The following is a 14835-nucleotide window of genomic DNA, read 5'->3' as shown; positions in this document are numbered from 1 at the left end:
GCTTTCACAAGTTTTACAGTACGATCATCATAAGCAAGGCACACTTCTACGAACCCCCTCTCCCTCACGATAGTCCTGATGGTGTAGCTTTCCAGAGTTCCGTTACAACCAACCAACAACATTCTAGTTCATTGTCTGGCCACTTATGATACAAACTCTCAGCTCTTTCGCATGCCGGAGGTATTCACAGCGCTTTTTAAAATTCACTCCTTTTAGCTCACACGTACGTTGCTTCCTCTTACTGCCAAACACAGACTGACCTTTTTGAAGAGATTTGTTCGGTTCACACAAATTCCATGTTCCTCTTTATCACTGTCTGCATCCGTGTGCTGATCATCTTCACCCTCCAGCTCCTCTGCTTGTAGCTTTCCTTTGTGTATGCCAGCCACATGGCTTCTGGTCTTAACTGCCTTCCTGTTGGTACTGCCTCCAGGTCAAGGGTTGTCAGGTCACATGGACCAGATTTTTTTTTTAATCATCCAAGAAAATCACAATTGATCCCAACTCAAACATGCGACAGACATTTTAAAGAAACAAGTTTTCTTTACTGTACTGCTTCCGGCTCAAAGGTCGTCACAATCACCATACACAATAGCCAGAACTGCAGACACACTCAGCTGCTTTACAATTTTATGAGCTGGTTACTCAGGGATTCCAATGCATTTACACAAAAGCAAAATGCTATTGATGCTGGAAATCAAATTTTAAAAAAAAACAAATTGTGGAAACACACAGGTCTGGCAACATTTATGGAAATAGAAACAGAGTTAACGTTTCAGGTCAATAAGCTTTCACCTGCTCATCATCCAAGGCCCAAAACACTCCTTCCAAATGAAAGCGATTTGTATTTACTTCTTATAATTTAGTATACCTTATTTGCTGTTCACAATGGGGTCTGCTCTACATTGAGGATACCAAACGCAGATTAAGTGACTGCTTCGCAGAACACCTCTGTTCAGTCCACAAACTTGAGTCAAAGCCACCTGCCATCACTTTCATGTGCTGACCTCGGTCTCCTGTAATGATCCAATTGTTCTTTTTCTACTCTCCATCCTTTCACTTGCTTAAAACCCATTACATTTCTAACTTTTCCCAGTTCTGACAAAAGGTTATTGACCTGAAACGTCAACCATTTCTCCCTCCACAGATGCTGCCTGACCTGAGTATTTCCGTTTTTATTCCAATGCATTTATTTTACTGCGCTATCAATAGCAGCAGTCCCATAAACAAGGTCATGCCTCCAACGTGTCTGACATTCTTCAAGGAGTGGGTTTTCATCGGTAGCCTTGTTGTTTGGCCCACAGCTAAGTCAGTAGCTCACCCATCTCCTGCAGAGATCACCTTCTCTTAGCCAGGAGGGAAAAGTGAGAAAAAACACAGCTGCACTTTGTGGAAACTGCATAAGAAAAAAGCAATTTTCACATTACCAGGACCCTCAGGCACTTTTCAAACACAGCGTCAAAACTATACAAACATACAAGATAGGAGCACAAGTAGGCCATTCGGCCCCTCGAGCCTGCTCCACCATTCAATAAGATCATGGCTGATCTGTTTGTGTTTCAATGCTCCTCTTTCCTTCCACGAGAAGATGAGTCATAACAACATTGAGAGGTCTCAGACAGGCAGAGGCTTCCCCAAACCTCCTAACCCTATCCAGATTTGAGCAGGATGCCTTGGAGCTGGAGAGGTGTCACACACCTCAGTCAGCCAGTCGCGGAGAGGCTGGGGTGTCAGATGAAGGTAAGAGTGCAGTGCATAAAGGTGAGAGTTTTGGATGGTGCAAACATTCTTGTGTAGTCTCATCATTGATGGAAGCCTCAAAACTGGAGTCCCCATTGATCATTGAAAGATGATTGCACCATGATGCAGATCTCCACTGTCTCACCAGGGTGCCTGGCATGCACAGAGACAGTGTGATAGCTTAAACTAATGACATGTCGTTGTTCTCCCTTAGATTCGCCAGCACACTCTTCTGCAGGACACTGAAGAGCCACCCCTCATACCAGAGGACCGCCAGGCTTCAGCTGCATCTGCATCACACACGGTCTCTGAACCAGACACCAGTGCAGATACCAGCACCTTAGTGGGCGTTAGATCTTCAGCTAGAATATCAGAGCACAGCGGTGAAGGCACTTCACACTCGTTTGAGGAGCAGGCAGAGACAGGGTGTTGGCAGTCAGGGGGCGTCTGGAGGCCAGGACAATGCTGAGTCGAAGGCAGATGATGAGCCTCTGGAGTCGTCCATTAGGCGGCAGATGCTGGATGTCCAGTGGGGTGTATGGGAGGATCTGGCGGAGATCCATGAAGGTATGAGTGTCATGGCTCTATCGTGGAGGAGTCCAATTGAAGCATGAGCACTATGTTGACCCTCATGGCTGAGCACATTGCCTTCACCATTGAGAGAGTGGCAATTCTCCTGGAGAGGCAGCTCCAGGGACAGAATCAGGGGTTCCTGGGGTTGCGCTTGGACCTGCAAGCCCTCACACAGGCAATTACCTCAGCAGTCAATGCCAGTGTGGGGGATGGATCAGGAAACCAGTATCCCAGCTCAGTGCCCATCCGTCAAAGGCAAGCAGGGAAGTCCAGAGTGACCTCACGCTGGTGCACGAGCTGTTTATCATCTCTGCGGACTCACTACGTGCATTCAAGCTTTCTTCCATGCACTCTCTCTCACTGACTCAGACGTGCCAACAGAACACCGCTGCTTCACATGCCCATAGTATAGAGTTACAGACCTTTGGCTATCCACTTGGATCTTCCAGCATGACAATATTGCTTTAAATCTGCATCCTGCAGCTTTCTCCTCTAAGCTTGAAGCCTTCTTCTCTGGTCCTCACTCAACTTCACTTCACAGGGCTTTTTTCAGGTTCCTGTCCTCTTTCTTTGACTTAACTGTCCTCTTGGTATCTTTCCTGTTCCACTCCCCTGGATTTGGGGACTTTCTTCTTTAGCTTCTGGAACCTGTTCCTGCAGTTTCCTCTCCCGTTCAGCCTCTCTGGGATCCTGGCTTCAAGTGAACTAAAGCTGCTTTTCCAGTTTTCTGTCTCTGCAGGTCCCTCGCTCTGGACCCCTGTTGCAAAGCAACAGAACAGATATTTTTAAACCCTGTGTTTGTTTTGACTTCCCTTCAAGAGTTGTAAAATCTTCATTAGAATGCAGGTACACAAACAAAGCCTTACACCTGCTGTCTCCATTCCAAAATTAAACTAGATCCCAGGTTTCACCTTTTTAACCCACAAACATAAAATATAAATTAAACTTAAACCTTATTCCTAACACGCCCAAATACACACAACTTAAAGTGTCTCTATTTCCTAACAACATGCAAATACAGAGCCTTTAGTTTTGTCTTTTTGTTACCTTTGCAACATCTAGTGTTGACTACGTGTATTCTTAGGTTCTCTCTCTCTGTCCCTTCCTGCTATTCTACGAGTCTCATTTCCTGTATTACTATTATGGTGTCCTACCTTGAATCTACCCCTCGATTTGCCACTTCTACCCAAGCTTGATCCCTCAGCCCCCTTGTTTAGTTTAAAACCCTCTCCACTTCCCTAGTTATGCAATTCGCAAGAACACACATCCCAGCACAGCTCAGGTGTAGACCGTCCCAACGGTACAGCCCCAACTTTCCCCAGTATTGGTGCCAGTGCTCCATGAACCAGAACCCATTTCTCCCACACCAGTTTTTGAGCCACACATTCATCTCTTTAATTTTATTTGTCCTATGCCAATTTGCTCAAGGCTCAGGTAATAATCCAGAGGTTAGTATCTTTGAGGCTCTGCTTCTTAATTTGATGCCTAGCTCCTCATACTGACCATGCAGAACCTCCTTCTTTGTCCTGTCCTGCCTATGTTGTTGATAACTACATGGACCATAATGACTGCATCCTCGCCTCCTACTGCAAGTTCCTCTCCAGCCCTGAGCAGATGTCCCAAACCCTGGCACCAGGCAGGCAACACAGCCTTCTGGACTCTTACTCTTTGTTGCACAGAACAGCGTCAATCCCCCTCATTATACTGTCCCCTACTACCACTACATTCCTGTTTGCTCCCCGGCTTGAACAGCTTCCTGTACCATGGTGCCATGGTCAGCCTGCTTATCCACCTTGCAAACCTCACTTTCATCTACATAGGTTATGAGCACTACAAACCTGTTTGACGATTGCAAAGTCTGAGGCTCCTCCACTATTGTCTGCTCAGTCCTATTACCTGCCTCACTCACGGTCACATCCTCCTCCTGTCCCACACTGCTGACCAAAACAGATGACCCTCTTCTAAGAGGCGTGACCATCTTCTGGAACAAAGTGTCCAGGTATTTCTCCCCCTCCCTTATGTTGCGGTGTCTGCAGCTTTGCTTCCAGATCAATAATCCTGATCTAGAATTCCTCTAGCTGCTTTACACTTTCTGCAAATGTGTGTGTCATGGATCGCCTTGGCGTCCAAAAGACCCCACATTCCACAGCTGCAACATAGCACCTGTCCTGCCATTATTACCTATGTTATTTAGGTAACCTAATTACTCACTTAATTAACTTAGGAATTATTCGATCTATACCACCCCTCTTTCCCCCATGCACTAAATTCCTACATGAACCTAATTCGCTACTCATTCAGTCTCCATCTCACTCCTGTGCAGTCGCCTGTCTTCTCGCGCACCCCTTACTGATCATGTGGTTTGAAAAGTCTGTCTCTTTTATAGACCCTTTTGAGTCACTAGCTAGTTTAGCTTCCTGCTACAGTAATTAACACCAGTTGAACCAACTTTCAGGTGATTGACAGATAACTGGCACTCCAGGCAGTTCTCTGTTTAACAAGCTAACCTAACTAACTTGAAGGTTAGTACTATGTCAGGTCTTGATTCTTTAACTATAGTTAAAGCCTGAAAAGGACTTACCAGAACTTACATGAACCCAATGTGCTATTCACGTAGTCTCTGTTTCATCCCAGTATAGTCCCCTGTCTCCTCACACGCCCCTTGCTGATCCAAAGGGTTGAGTTGGCATAACCATTGACAGAACATACACGATCTCTAGTAAATTCACCTCCAATTAAACCTCTTGGCTTACTTTGACAAGGGAGACAAAGGATGATAGAAAACATAGCACACCTCAAAAGACTGACCAAAGTGTTATTGACAGTAGTCTGGTTGCTTGTTACATCTGTGGCAAAACATTACATTAGCAGGTCTCCTGTGCTATTGCTCATGGAGACTTGCACTGGGTTTGAAAGTGTGCACACAGTATGAATGGAATGCTCAAGGCACTCAGGAGAACCCTGTTAGCATACCTGTGCAATCAAAAAGAAAAAACTTGCAAATATATTGCATCTTTCATATCCTTAGAATGTCCCAAAGTGCTTCACAACCAATGAAGTACAGTCACTTATGTAGGCAAACATGGTGGCCATTTTGCACCCAGCAAGATCCCACAAACAGCAACGTTGGAGGTGTTACTTGAAGGAGATACAATGGCCAGGATACCAGGGAAACTCCCTGCCCTTCTCCCAATAGCACTGAGATCTTGTACACCCACACACACAAGCAGGCAGAGAGGCCTCAATTTAAATGCTTCATTCAAGAGGCAGCACCTCCTACAATGCAGAACTGAAAAAAAATTGTCTAGGTCATATGCTTGAGTCAAGATTGTTGTGATTTCAAGCCCCAATCAAGGGACAAACGTGTTACCACCAACAAAAGAGACACTAATCCGAGATAATTGAAAGATAGTGTGAGAATTGTTTCAAAGAGATTTTTTAAATAAAAGATTACAGATGACCTAAAAACAATTTTGAGAACACAAAGGTAGGGAGGACGAAGCAATTTCATTTCAGTAATTTCCACCCACCCGAATCTGGTTTCCAACTTAGACCACGTGCCAATATGTGTACCAAAGAAACTCCTCATGCTTCATTGTCTATACACAAACAATCCCACAATCCAAGAAAATTGTATCTCTCACCTCCTGAGGAACAGCCAATCCAGGAGGAAATTTGGAATAGTGCACAATAATAATGAACAGGTTCAAAACAAGTTTGCTGAAAAAAATCTGTCTTATCAAATCAAAAATAAAAATCTGGTTTTGCAGCTCTGTTGCACAACTGGAAAATAAAAACAGCAGCTGCTGATGAACTTGAACAAAAGCAACTTTTCAAAACTATGAAACAATCTTTGGCAGATCAGCAAATCAAACCTTCCAAGTGTGCAGTAATAGCTATTTTGGAGCAACTTGCTGTGCTGTCATACTACCCATTACTTCAGACAATTTTTTTAAAAAATCAAGACAACTTCCTCCCTCTCTTACCTATAGATGTATGATTCGCATTGTAGTTTCTCATCCCAGTACCTAGATAATGAAGTGTCAGTTGGCAATTCAACTAAGGAAGGGGAAAAAATAATTAAGTTAAATGCAGTTCCATTCCCACCAGACAACCACATGTGGGTTTTACAGCAGGGACCAGTCAAAGAAACATCACTGCTGCCACCCTCCTGTCTCCTCCTCTCCTCTAACCCAAAGAATAACTAACTTTCATTTAGATTGTACTACATGCCCTCAGGACATCACCAAGCACTCGAAAACCAATTAACCATTTTTAAAGCACAGTCGCTTAAGTGGGCAAGATCCCATAAATAAATGAATGATCAGACCAACCCTCAGTTTGGTGGTATTAGTAAACTATTTTACCCTTGGCCAGGACACTAGAACTCTCGAGTCTTCAAATGCCCCGTTTGTTTTGCCCTTTCATCTGAACAGGTAGCTAGAGGCCGGGATTTTCCGGCCCCACCTTGAGGGATGCGGCAGCCCAGCCAAAAGTCCATTCACTTTCGGTGGAACCAGATGACCCTGGCGATGGGTGGGGCCGGAAAATCCCGCCCAAAGTTTCAGTTTAAATACATCAAAAACATGGCAACTCCCAACAGTGCAGCACTCTCTCAGTGTCAGCATGGAATGAGGCTTTAACCAAGTGGCACAGATGGTCAGTTATAAGCAAAGGTCATGTCAACAGAATCTAACAGATTGGCCAATTTTTTATTAAAATTACAATTTGGCATCACACACTCAAACATCTGGCACAATACATCCTTAAGCACACAATTCATTAAACTGACTCACCAGGAAATGTGGAAGTGATTTCCAACTAACATTAAACATTTTAATTCAGGTCCACCAGATTTTTTCCATCAGTATAAATCAAAAGTACAATGCATTATTTTTAAACAGCAAGTGCTGATGGCATCGCTTGTGGAAACCAGCTTGGAGTGTTTTGAAGTTGAATTAAGGACAGCTGGAAAAAAGCTGCAGCTACTGGTGTTAAACTATTAGACCAGAGTCAGCAACTCCGAATCACTTCTGATAAGGCCGTTTACTATTAAACTTAAAACAATTAATCAGGGTTTCTACAATAGCTCTTCTCCACCAACCTGCCCCACCCACCCCACACACATAAATGCAGTTATGATAGGAATACCTCGGAGCTCCACAGTATCTATAAGTTTTAAAGAAGCTATTTGGTCATGCAAACAAAAGTAATAAAGTCTGATTAATATCTTAAAAACTCATATCTTCAAGTTGTTTAGCCAACTTTTATATCCTACTGCCTTCTGTTGGTTGTTCCAAAATTATGTCAAGTAGCTGCATTATTTTTATTCCATATTTGGTTGAACATTACAAGTTTCATACAACAGCCCCATAGCACAGCATAGTGGCACAGAATCTTACATGTATAAAAAATTCCTGATTTTGGTTGGGGCATCTGGAAAGCTGTTAAAGAGCAACACCAAGCAATGGCCACCAAGGTGCTTACCTCCCAGGTATCAAAATAAAAACAGTACCAGTCACACACAAGGTAAAGGAATTAATCAAATATATAAAATGGAAAACACATTAAGTCTACATTTAATTCCTTCACTTAATACTGTATTTTGTTCAAATTCAATCAAGCACATTAGAATCAGTAAACAATTACAGAATTTGAACAAGGCATTTGATTTCGACTCCAAATGTGTTAAATAAGAAAAATAAACTCAATTACATCACATCAAAAATTTTAGTAAAACATAAATGTTTAAGTTAGCAGCAGACCACAATGTATTTGTGTCTATCTATATACAGACAACTGTTGTCTCAATCTCTTACAAATACCCACATTTAGGGTTTGGGAAAGTAAATCTGGATATAAGTACAGTAAAAGACGACGAAAGTGCAATTTAAAGTATAAGCAAGATTTTATTTTCAATAACCACAAAACAGAATGAAAAAAAACATTAACAAGCACCTCACGTATAAAAACGCTTGTTTTGGACCTTCTTTTTGGAGAATTATTCACAAGCTTTTCCAAATTATTTTTAAGTTAATATCCCAAGAAAAAAATTTCAACCAAACAAAATTAAATTCAACCTCGCAAAATTCCTTATCAGAACGGGGGGTGGGGGGGAGGACACTCACCTTAACAGGTGGATACGTATGCGTAAATCTGCAGAACTGGGGAGGGAAAAGATACAACAAATCAGGAGACCAATTCATAAACACCCAGAAATATTTTTAAAATATAACCGAATAGACCAAAGTCCTTGAGAATCCAGAATTTTCTTCTGACTACAAGTCCAAGAGAGGGCGGCTTGACTTTTCACAGCTCCTCGATCTGCTCAACAATTTAAGAACACTTATTCAATATCGCGCTTTTGCTAGCATTTTTCTCCTCACCTGTTGAGTCGTTCTTCGCCCCTGACGGTTTTCCGAATGTCAACGAAAGTTTATATTCCTGCGAGGAGAAAGCTTTTCCCCACACTGCCTTGCCAGCGCACCTGCCTCAACTGCCCAGTTCCAATTTCCCAGACTGACTGGACTGCCTCGAGATTTTCAGCCACGCACCAGCGAATGACCTCAGCGCGTCAAAGCTGGAGTTGAAATCATCCTTGCGAGTCCTCCGACTGGTCTTCCCAGGCTTCAGGGGGCGCGGGGCGCCGGCAGCTCGAAGCCCTTTGGCGCGAGAGAACAATCGCCGAGCGGATGCATCGTCCTCTTGGACAACACCATCTGCAGGGTTGGGAGGCAAGAATTTTCCAGTGTTTACACCACCTGCTGGATTCCACCAGCAATGATCCGCTTTTAAAAAATGTGTTGCACTTTGTTTCTTTGAAAAGTCATTGGATTGTTCCAAATTTTGAAGAGCGATGAAGTGGACTAGTGGAGAGGATGTATTGAATATCCTGAGGGGGTCTGGACAGAATAGATTGGGAGAAACTGTTTCCATTGTTGGAAGGATCCAAAACCAGAGAGCAGAGATTTAAGGTAATTGGTAAAAGAAGCAATGGAGCGAATAAGAAAAAAAATGTTCATGCAGTGAGTAGTTAGGATCTGAAATACATTGCCTGAGAAGGTGGTGGAGGCTAATTCGATCATGGCTTTCAAAAAGGAATTGGATAAGCACCCAAAGAAAAAAATATGCAAGGAAAGGGCTGGGGAGTAGGACCGACTGAGTCGTTCTTACAGAAAGCTAGCAATGAGATAACAGGCTGAATGGCCTCCTTCTGTGCTCTAACCATTCTATGGCCATCATTACATAGAATATACAGCATAGAAACAGGCCATTTGGCCACCAGCGTTTATACCTCCTTAACCCTTACTTCATCTCACCCCATCATCATATCCTTCTGTTCCTTTCTCCCTCATGTGTTTATCCAACTTCCTGTAAATGATAAAAACAAAAAACTGCGGATGCTGGAAATCCAAAACAAAAACAGAATTACCTGGAAAAACTCAGCAGGTCTGGCAGCATCGGCAGAGAAGAAAAGAGTTGACATTTCGAGTTCTCATGACGAAATCAATTCTGTTGAAGGGTCATGAGGACTTGAAACGTCAACTCTTTTCTTCTCCGCCGATGCTGCCAGACCTGCTGAGTTTTTCCAGGTAATTCTGTTTTTGTTCCTGTAAATGATGTTGCCTGCTTGCAATGTGATACTCTTTCAGGTCACAAATTACAGTTCCATCGTGCCCAATGCTTACTGATAAATGTCTCTCAGTACTTACTGAGAAAGGGATAGAGGGTGGATACAGTTGGAGGGAGGACGTTGGACAGAGTCCTGAGGAAGCAACAGCCATGTTACTGGAATTAGGGAGAGAGGTGGCAAGGCAGAGATGGTGAGGGAGGGGGTTCCAGAAATTGGGGGCAAGGTGAGAGGGGTGAACCATAGCAGGATTTCAACATAGAACAAAAATATTAAAGTCAAATCTCTGAGCATCCAGCAGAGCATGACAAGGAGTGATAGGATTTCAGGTGTTAGTGCATGTGAGAGTAGAAGACTCCAGCATTCTGGATAACGTGGTTTAAAGAAATTGCCATTGACTTTGGGCTAGATTTTAACCCAAGTCCTTGAAGTAAATGAGCGATGTATAGCTTACTTCACCATCCAGTATGTAAGAGAATTGGCTCTCAATGTGGATAGTGTTATGAAAACAAGGTTTTATAAGGTGATTATGTTTTGGGACTGTCTAATTCAAGCAAAAATGTAGGAATGAAGAGGGCCATGTGATTTGCTTCGCATTCTACCTGACAATAAGCCTGGATGGCTTGGTTACCATGGGGACAGGGGTCCCAGGTTGAGACTGACTGGGAACAAGGTGCAAAAACCTGGAAACAAAGGCAGGAGGAGCTGGGCTAACTGGACAAACTTTCAGTCATCAAGTTTTTGGACAGAAAGAGAGTGTCAAAGAGATCTCACACAGACAAAAGGCTGCAACTTGTGTGGTCAGAGAGAGAGAAGAAGGCTGCAAGTTCTCTGTGAGCTACCAGGCAGAGTTTGGGAGGAAGGACCTCTCTGTTAAAGAGACATATCTCATGGCAATCTAAAGACTCGAAGATTTGCCTTGGCAAGGCTGGGGGGAGAAATCGCCGGAGTGGATATTACTGCAGGGTAGTCAATTTTCTGAAAACTGAGGGAAGCGCCTGTCAATGATCACTCGACATTACGACTCGAAATGTGGAGATATGAACCCAAAGAAAGCTGGGAGTGATTGTTTCCTATAAAGACTGTAATCCTGTGGAGAATGTGTTGTATATGTATGCGGAATGGGGCTATCAGTCATTTTAAAACATTAATAAGGGTTATCTTTTCTGTAATACAAGCTCTCTTACTTTACCTTTTGGGTTCATTATTCTTTTGCCTATGATTATAGTGAGTAATGTTTTCACTACAAGAGCTACAAAAGACTCCAGTAACACAGAAAGCATAAGGATCCATAAAATAATATTTGCTTATACTATAGTATTTTTGCTATGCTGGTCACCATTTTACATAATTGTATTTCTTTCCCTGTTGGATATGTTTTAAGCTGTGTTGTGTAACAGGTAATTTATTTATTTTATCTTTTCTGTAGATAAGAGTATTTGTTGCCTAAGTAATCTTTAAACCCACTTCCTATGAGCGTGTGAGTCCACAGTCCAACTGCTCATGATTAAGCATTAAGTGGAACTAAATCTGCAATATTACTCAGATGATGGTTGGTGTGGGAAATGAAAATGTCTTGTTGCAGGAAGAGGGTCCTCATCTGGGGTTGAAACTGCTACATATTATTGCAGCGGAGTAAAGCAGCTGGATGTAGTACAGACCTGACCTGAAAGTGCATGGTACTCACACTGAGTGACAAAAGATTTGGATTCCCTGCAGCAATGACATCCATGACCAAGATAAGCAGAAAAATTAACAAAAAAAAACTAACTGGAGAAAAGTTTGAAATCTTGAAAGGTCGCAAAATTGGCGCAATAACAAGGATATTGTCAAATTCAATGTATGGTACTGCAGATACTTGTGCACGCTGTTGTGATATGAGGTGTATGTACCTTTAAGGATCTGTATCTTAAACTACTGTCAATCATTACACACCTTGACAGGATGTAATGTATTAGTACCATGACTTGCAGTCAGTCTGAAAGCAGCAGTGGTCAAGGTCAGACATGTGCCTCACAGTGAACATTATTGTCTTAACTTCAAGCAAATAATCCAAATTATTGTTTCACCAGTCCTTGTGTATGACTGGTACGTTCATGTCAAAGAAAAAGAATATAACATGGTGGCAGCACAATTTTTGAAGATTTGATGAAGTACAAGCCTCAATTCTTCACATGCAGAAGAAAACAGCTGGTGTGAAAGTGAAACAACCATCAAGCCCCACCATCTGTAAATGATTCTGCAGCTCTATAGGGTTTCTACACAAGACACCATATCTTCATTCTGGGATCACACCTCGGTCCAAGCAGCAGACATCGGGTCCCAGTGAGATTGTTCAGTCTGGGAGAGTTCAATTAGTAAAAGTCTAACTGCTGAAAAGTTTAAGCAGGGACAGAAATTAAACAGCAGATTACAGGTGGTCTCACTTTAAGTAGAACTCCACAGGCAGGAGAATTTATTACTGCTGAAGCTAAATACTGCAGACTGGGTGTGATGACTCACTTTAAGTTCAGTTCAATTGAGTAGGGGGTCACTTGATTTGTTCAACCAATATGTGGCTAGCGTGGGGGAATAAATTCTAGGGAGGGGTTTCCTCGGAAAAATTGGCTGTATGAGGGGTTGGCTAGATACAAGCAGCCATGGAAGCTCTTGTGTAAATAAAGTTCGTTTTGTTTGACTAAGAAGCCTCCCAGAGCGTGTTTCTACACTGGGCTGGGAAGAAGAATCTATCTGGTACAGCTAACAACTCAAAAAAGCTTTTTTCACCGTTTGCTTTCATTTTTTAAGTCTACAGCCACTTTCCCACCCAAATCACCACTGTGTGCAGAACTGCTAAAACTGGGTAAAATCAAAAAGAACTGAACAGCACCATTTTAGCAGTCATGCAGTAAATTATGATCAGTTAAGGTAGCGGCCACTAAAGATAATGAAACTCAGGCAAACTAACTAAGAGCTGGAGAAAACTTGAATAGCTGTCAAAAAGCATTAAAAATCCTGCTAAATGCTAAAAGATGACCACTGCATTTCTAACACTCACTTGGAAAGCAAGGGATCCCTGTGTTTCCTTTCTTCCGACAACGTGTCAAACTGTGTTTTCCAGACCTCAATATCTCAGAACCAGATAAACAGACCATGCTGTAAATTGCTATAGGCAATGAAAGCCTTTGCAGTCTGAACATGTCAGGTCTGTCCAACGATGATCTTAAGAATCCAGATAAAATATGGTCAATACTCTAAAATCAATTACGAGTGAAACTCAACTTCAGAACACATCGTCTGGAATTCATGTCCTTAAGGTAACAATCGGCAGAGACCACTGACCAATTCATAAGTAGACGCAGAGACAAGGAGCACGATTGCAACTTCATAGCAGTGAAGCTAGCCAACAGAATAATTGAGCTTGTGATAGCATCTACCCCAATGGAAGCGTTCCAAAATGACCTCTTAGACCAACCAAAAGGTTGGAAGCACTACCCTAGACATCACAAAGAGGAAGCTAAAAACAGTCCCTGCCTCCAGAGACTGGTCTGGGCTGTGAAATAGCTTAAGTAAAGGGTCGAAATCTGTAAGTATTGTTTACATTTTATTGAAACAAAAACACAATTACAGAAACAAAAATGGAACAAGGAGCACAACATTTACGAGGCAGGACAACTATTTTTGCAACAAACCCTTTACTTCTGCTGAAAGAAACGAAACGTGTTTGTAGATGTAGCAAGGGCTAAGGTGGGATGGAAAGGCTCTTTGTTGGTGTCTGCAGGCTCTCTCCTACAATACTTATCTGTGTCTTTGCCAACATCTGCCTGAAAGAATTCTTTCTGGTAATGAAAATGAAATATTGTTGAAACATATTTACACAACTGCAGGGGAAAAAAAGCAATTGAGTATTTACAAATCTTTAAGAATCTTGAAGTGGTTCCAGTTATAAAATGAAGAAAATAAGAGCTCTGTGATGGTTCGGTTGATAATTGCACCATCACGTATGGTGCTGAACCAAGCTGACACTCAGAACATCAAAAAGGGTGTTGCTTATTAGCCCTATTTCCCCATTGTCAATCAGCCTGCTAAATTGGACCTTGTGTGCTTGCTTTATGGGTGTAAAATAGGTGCAACGCAGGCCAAGTTTGGGAGCACCTTCCTGCAACACGAGAACACCTGAAAGACCTGCTATTGGCTGAGGCTATTTTTATGGCACCCTAGCAACTGCCTAAAATGGGCACTAAGCTCCTCCCATGAGGAGGAGAGGATTAGGCCTAGATTTTCTTTTCGATACCAAGGCATGTAGCTGGACCTGCCTTGGAAAAAAAAAGCAATTGGTTCTCCAGGGGAGCAGGGGGGAGGGCAGATTTGGAATAGAGTTGGGCCCACCAATCCTGGAAGCAGAGTGTAGGTGACCACAGGCAGCCAAGGTGGGCTGGACAGAAGGTTCTAGAAGGTTCTCTGGGACTTTGTCCCAGTTATGTTATAAGATTTATAACCTAGCCCTCAGTCCTCAAATCTTCTCACCCCCTGCCCATGTCATGGCCCCTTACACCCTTCATGCCAACTTATGCCCCCCACCCACCCCTATGGTCCTTTATGCCCCCCATGCCTATTCATGCCTTCCAACCCCAAGGCCCTTTAATATCCCCCATGCTAACCCAGTATCCACCCTGGGCAGACCTCAGGACCCATGTGGAGATTAAATAAAATAAAGTTCTAAAAATCTAATATTGCTCTCACTATACAAGCTTGATAGTAAAAAAAAACTCCAAATTATGAAAGCCTATGCAAAACTTAAAGAAGTGCTAGAACAGATGCTATACCATCTTCCCTGTAAACCAAAGCAATACAGCAATTTGTTTTAATTCTCATTGACAACTGAAGCCTTTTTTTAATGTTTAAAGGACTAG

At 42.6% G+C, this 14835-nt stretch overlaps 1 protein-coding gene across 6 annotated transcripts in view; it reads right to left on the bottom strand.

Moving 5' to 3' along the window:
* The window catches only part of LOC121273273 (LIM domain and actin-binding protein 1-like), a 127955-nt gene extending 118922 nt beyond the window's left edge, over nucleotides 1-9033 (bottom strand). For all 6 annotated transcript variants that reach the window (XM_041180321.1, XM_041180320.1, XM_041180325.1 and 3 more), the window contains exons 1-2: nucleotides 8700-9033; nucleotides 8442-8477 (exon numbers count right to left, since the gene is read on the bottom strand). The gene's annotated coding sequence lies outside the window, so the exon portion shown is untranslated. The remainder of the gene's footprint in view (nucleotides 1-8441; nucleotides 8478-8699) is intronic.
* Nucleotides 9034-14835: the final 5802 nt, after the last annotated feature.

Source organism: Carcharodon carcharias, chromosome X, assembly GCF_017639515.1.
Source record: "Carcharodon carcharias isolate sCarCar2 chromosome X, sCarCar2.pri, whole genome shotgun sequence".
NCBI lineage: Eukaryota > Metazoa > Chordata > Chondrichthyes > Lamniformes > Lamnidae > Carcharodon > Carcharodon carcharias.
Note: the sequence above shows the minus strand (reverse complement) of the source record. Positions and strands in the feature narration are given on the sequence as shown.